This window comes from Rattus norvegicus, chromosome Y, assembly GCF_021556685.1.
Source record: "Rattus norvegicus strain SHRSP/BbbUtx chromosome Y, alternate assembly SHRSP_T2T, whole genome shotgun sequence".
NCBI classification, from domain to species: domain Eukaryota; kingdom Metazoa; phylum Chordata; class Mammalia; order Rodentia; family Muridae; genus Rattus; species Rattus norvegicus.
Genome location: NC_141555.1, coordinates 41,501,639 through 41,508,104, shown reverse-complemented (window position 1 = coordinate 41,508,104; position 6,466 = coordinate 41,501,639).

Sequence of the window (6,466 nt, the reverse complement as noted above, 5' to 3'; positions counted from 1 at the left end):
TTCAGTGGACTCTGCTCTTTAGAAAAAATGCTGGAATGCAGAGGATTCTATTGGAATGCATTTCACACTTATTTTGATGTACTGTAAATATTTCTCAATATTAAATTAAAACAAACAAAAACAAGTAAACAACCTTCCTACAGCTAACACAGAAAATGAAAACTTTTTTTAAATTTGAAATATTTATAAAGAAACTTCCTTTTCATTAGTAGTTTCTGTATTTGTAAAGGAAGCTCTTTAGGTAGAGAGTGTGGCCTTTCCACTTACAGTTAAATTTCCAGAAAATCAACTCAAGAACCAGAATGTTATATTTACATTTAAATTTGTGCAATAAAAATGATTCGCGAGAAATCCGGAGGCTGCAGGACAGATTGACACATCTGCGCACCTCAGCCCAGATCCCTGATGCAAGGAGATATTGAACAGTGCTTCTGGACACTGGGATATAGGAACAGTCAGCCACCGGTACACACAATTCTGGTCTGCAATGAGGACTTCGCTGAATGGCCAAACTGTTCCCTGTACCCAAATCCCATAGGTGAGAGAGCTGCCTACACACATGAGAACAGACCACCAAAGAAAACCCAATGCCTAGGGGCAAGCGTAGAAACCTAAGAAACAAAACCAATACTACTTGGCATCAGCAGAGCCCAGTTATCCCACCAAAGAAAACACTGGATATTTAAACTCACCAGAAAAGCAAGATTTAGATTTCAAATCACATTTATTGATAGTGATGGAGAGATACCAAAAGAAATCTATTAGAAAAATGTAGGAAAACAAAAGTGAAAAAGTAGAAGCCCTTTGAGAGGAAACACAAACATCCATGAAAGAATTACAGGAAACATGACCAAATAGGTGGACGACTTGAAAATAGAAATAGAAATAATAAAGAAAGCAAAAGTTTACAAAGATGGAAATAGAAAAACAAAGGAAGAAACAAGGATCCGGAGATACAAGAATCTCCAACAGAATGTAAGAGATAGAAGAGGAATCTCAAGGCAGGACCTTCCATAGAAATCATTGATTAAACTGATGAAGATAATGTAAAAACAAAAAGTTCTTGGCCCAAAACATAAAGGAAATCCAGGAAAAAAATGAAAAGTTTAAACCTGAGGTTAATAGGTATAGAAGAAAAAGATGACTCCCAACTTAATGGGCCGGTAAATATCTTCAACAAAATTAAAAAAGAAAACTTCCCTGACCTATAGAAAGTGATGCCCACAAACAAACAAGAAGCACACAGAATTCCAAATAGATTTGAGGAGAAAGAAATTCCTCCCATCACATAATCGTCAAAACACCAAATGTGCAAAACAAAGAAAGAATATTAAAAGTAGTAAGGGAAAAAGGTACAAGTGACATATATAGTCAGACCTATAAGAATTACACCAGATTTCTCACCAGAGACTATGAAAGTGAGAATATCCTGGACAGATGTCAAAAAGACCCTAAGAGAGCAAAATTGCCAGACCAGGTTATTGTATCCAGTAAAACGTTCAAGTAACATACACAGAGAAACCAAGATATTCCATGACAAAACCAAATTTATGAAATCTCTTACAGCAAATCCAGGCCTACAAAAGAAAATACATGGAAAACTCCAACACAAGGAGAGAAAATACATCATACCGAAAACAAGAATATAATGTCCTTGCAATGAAATGAAAAGAGAGACAAAGAAACATAATTCTACCTCTAATTAGAAAAATGAATATCTCTTTACATCAATGGACTCAATTCCCCAATGAAAAGGCACAGACTCACAGAATGGATACATAAAGAGTATCGAGCATTTTGCTGTAGCAGGAAACACACCTCAGAGACGAAGACGGACACTACCTCAGAGTACATGGCTGGAAAACAAATTCCAAGAAAATTGCCTGAAGAAGCAAGCTGAAGTTGGATATAATATCAAATAAAATTGAATTTCAAATAAAAGTCTTTAACAAAAGATAAGGAAGGAAATGGCTATCTAAGGAGGATAAGGAGGATGATGACTTCATAGCCATCATAGGATATATCCATCAAGATGAACTCTCAAACCTATGTATCTATACTCCAAATGAAAGGGCACCTGCATTCATAAAAACGTTACTAAAGTACAAAGCATACATTGCACTTCACATAATAGATAACAGTAGGAGATTTCAACACCCCACTCTCATCACTGGAGAGATCATGGAAACAGAATTTGGACAGAGATGTAGAGAAAGTAACAGAAGTTATGAACCAAATTTATTTAACAGATATTTATAGAACATTCCATCCTAAAAATAAAAGGATATACATTATTTTCAGAACCTCAATGAACCTTCTCCAAAATTAACCATGTAATTGGTCACTAAACAGGTCTCAATATATACAGGAAGATAGAAATTATCCCATGCATTCTATAAGATCACCACACACTAAAACTGGTCTTGGACAAAAACAATAATGACAGAAAGCTCATGTATACATGGAAATTGAACCATGCTCTACTCTATGACAACTTGAAATTAAAGAGTTCTTAGAACTTAATGAAAATGAAGATACAACATTCCCAAACATTAGTGACACAATGAAAGCAGTATTAGAGGAAAACTTATAGCTCGGAATGCTTGGTAGAAGAAACAGTAGAGAGCATATATCAGCAGCTTGACAGCACACTTAAAGCTCTAGAACAAAAAGAAATAAGTAAACCCAAGAGGTGTAGAAGGCAGGAAATAATCAAACTCAGAGCTGAAATGAACCAAGTAGAAACAAAAAACTTTACAAATAATCAACAACACCAGAAGCTGTTTCTTTGAGAAAAACAACAAGATATATAAACCCTTAGTCAGACTAACCCGTGGTCACAGAGACTGTATCCACAGTAACAAACTGAGAAATGAAAGGGAGACATAATAACAGAATTTGAAGAAATTGCAAAAATCATGAGACTCCACTATAAAAGTCTATATTCGAAAAATTGGAAAATATGGAGGCAATGGACAATTTTGTAAACAGATACCAGGTACCAATGTTAAAACAGGAACAAATAAACCATCTAAACAACCCCATTAATCCTAAAGTAATAAAAGCAGTTATTAAAGTTCTCCCAAACAAAAAGATCCCAGTTCCAGTTGGGTTCCGTACAGCATTTTATTAAGCCTTCATAGAAGACCTCATAAAAATACTATCCAAACTAATCCACAAAATTAAAACAGTGCACTATCATATAGCTTCTATGTAGCCACAATTAGTCTTATACCTAAACCACACAAAGACCAAACAAAGAAAGAGAACTTCAGATCAACTTCCATTATGAATATTTATGCAAAAATACTCAATAAAATACTTGTAAACCAAATCTTAAAAAAACATCAAAATATTCATCCGTCATGATCAGGGATGCAGCAACGTTTTAATATACAGAAAACCATCAATGTGATCCAACATGTAAACAAACTCAAAGATAAGGATATATGGTCATTTCATTAGATGCTAAGAAAGCATTTGACAAAATTCAACAGCAATTCAGGATAAAAGTCGTGGAAAGATCAGGTATTGAAGGTCCATGTCTAAACATAGTGAAAGAAATATACAGAAAACCTCTAGCTAAGATCAATCTAAATGGAGAGAAACTTGAAGCAATCTCACTAAAATCAAGGACTATACAAGGCTGCCCACTCTGTCCCTACTTATTCAACAGTTCTTCATGTCATAGCCAGAGCAATCAGACAGCAAATGGAAGACAAAGGGATGCAAATTGGAAGGGAAGAAATCAAAATATCACTATTTGCACATGATATGATTGTGTAATTAAGTGATCCCAAAAGTTCCAACAGATAACTTTTTTACCTGATAAACAACTTCAGAAAAATGTCAGGGTATAAAATGAACTCAAAATACCAGGAGCCTTCCTCTCCTCAATGTATCCATAGACAGGCTGAGAAAGAAAATAGTGATTTCACACAAATCACAATAGTCCCAAATAATATAAAGTATCTTGGTGTGAGTTTAACCAAAAAAGTGAATGATCTGTATTCAAGAAGTTCAAGTATCTGAAGAAAGAATTTGAAGACGGTCTCAGAAGATAGAAAGAGCTTCCATGCTCATGGATTGACAGTAGTAATATAGTAAAGGTGACCATTTTGCCAAAACCAAACTACACATTCAATGCAATCTCCATCAAAAATCCAACTCGATTCTTTAATAGAGATAGAAAGAGTGATGTGAAAATTCATTTGGATTAAGAAAAAGCCAGGATAGTGAAAACTATCTTCAGCAATAAAAGAACTTCTGGGGGAATCATCAACCCAGAATTCAATCAGTATTAGAGAGCAAAAGTGAAAAAAAACTGCATAGTGTTGGTACAGAGACAGACAGATCAAGAAGTGGAATAGAACTGAAGACTCAGAAATGAACCTAAACACCTATCAGTTGATCTTTGGTAAAGGAGATAAAATCATCCAAAGGAAGAAACATATCATTTTTCAAAAATAGGGCTTGTTCTACTGGAAGCCAGCATGTAGAAGAAGTGAAAATATCCCATTCTTATGACCATGTACAAAGTGTAAGTCCAACAAGAGAGAGAAGGGGGAGAGAGAGAGGGGGGAGAGAGGAGGAGAGAGAGAGAGAGAGAGAGAGAGAGAGAGAGAGAGAGAGAGAGAGAGAGAGAGAGAGAAGGAGAGAGAGAGAAGGAGAGAGAGATTGAGAGAGAGAGAGAAGGAGGAGGAGGAGGTGGAGGAGGCGGAGAAGAAGAAGAAGAAGAAGAAGAAGAAGAAGAAGAAGAAGAAGAAGAAGAAGAAGAAGAAGAAGAAGAAGAAGAAGGAGAAGAAGAAGGAGAAGAAGAGATTGAAACAGAACGAAAACTAAACTTTTTTTTTTTTATTAACTTGAGTATTTCTTATATACATTTCGAGTGTTATTCCCTTTCCCGGTTTCCGGGCAAACATCCCCCTCCCCCCTCCCCTTCCTTATGGGCGAAAACTAAACTTTAATTCTTCCCCATTCCCTGTCTTCCTCAGCTGTTGTGTAGGTAGTCATGTTAGTGAGACATTATGAGTGTAATTTCTGGTGTTACTTTGAGAAACCATCTCATTGTAAACTTTAGTCTTTTAAAATCTTCTCGCACCCTCTTCTGTAATGTATCTCAGCCTTGAATCAAGTGACATTTTGTAGATAGAGCCATTGAGACTGGATTTGAAATTGCTATCCTGCAGTTTGAATGGCTGGGATTTTTACTGTGATCTTTGTTGCAGAGACTGTAATTAATTCTGTATATAAGGACACATGGCTTTGATTGTTGTTAGGTAAGATACTTGCTTAAGTAACTAAGGGGCTTTACATTCTCCCAAATAACCACACCTTCAATAGCCTTCTACACATGGGTAACTTACCAGTACCATCCATGTTCATTGAAGAGGACTTAAGCAAAATTAGAGAGTTGTTGGCTATCACCAAGCTATTTATGCCACTGCCCTGCCATCGTGGATATTCTGCCATGTTATCATTGTGTTTTCCAAGCATGATGTGAACAATCAGTAAAAACTGACAAGAGTGATGATTGTAATTACAGGTTATACTAGAAATTCGACCTGTGCCTGCCATATCTTCCTGTATTAGAACATTGACTTTCTGATAGGCAGGAGAATGTAAAAGTTAAATTTAGTCTTAACTAAATAAGGAAATTAAAATTTTCCTGCTCTAGCATGTTTAATTAATTGAAGCAAAATAAAATCTATTTACTTCATGTTGGGGAAATATCATTTAACAATATAATCCTTAATCCTTTTAAGTGATTTTTAGTCACAGATATTTATTAGCTGTCATACTGTGTAAAATTGGCATCAGGATTGTGATGATGAAATATTGTTTTATGCAAATGCATAATAATAATGAAGAAAATTATGTACCAAGCTTCATGCTTAGGTAACTAATTGCATGTATTCAATTGTATCTAAGATAATTTCATATTATCTAGGTATCAAATGCATAATAATTATGATTAAAATAGTAATTAGATATCAAAATAAACATACTAGAGTTACCAAGTGGACATGAAAAATAAAATCCTTTAGAATAATCAAAAATATTTATTAAAAGCCAAATGATGAAAACATTGTATATATAAAAGCAGCCTGGAGCTCTATGTCACCTTAAAGTGTTAGAGTGTATACCAGTGAGGTGGTTTAGCAGATAAAATATCATGGCATGAGTAACCAAGAACCTGAATTTGATACCTACTCATATATGTTTGGAAGACTTCTATATTCACTACATGACCAGAACACATAAAAGCTTACACAGAATATTAATAATGAGACTAATGAGAACAATAATACTATGAAAAAGAAAAAAACAAAACTCTAGGAATATTTTAAAGAAATAATGTATTGGCCTTAAAATAGAAAATTCAACACATTTTCTTAGTACTTTAACTATTCAAAAAAAAGTAAAAGTCTCTTACTTCATTCTATATGAAAGCAAAAACACATCA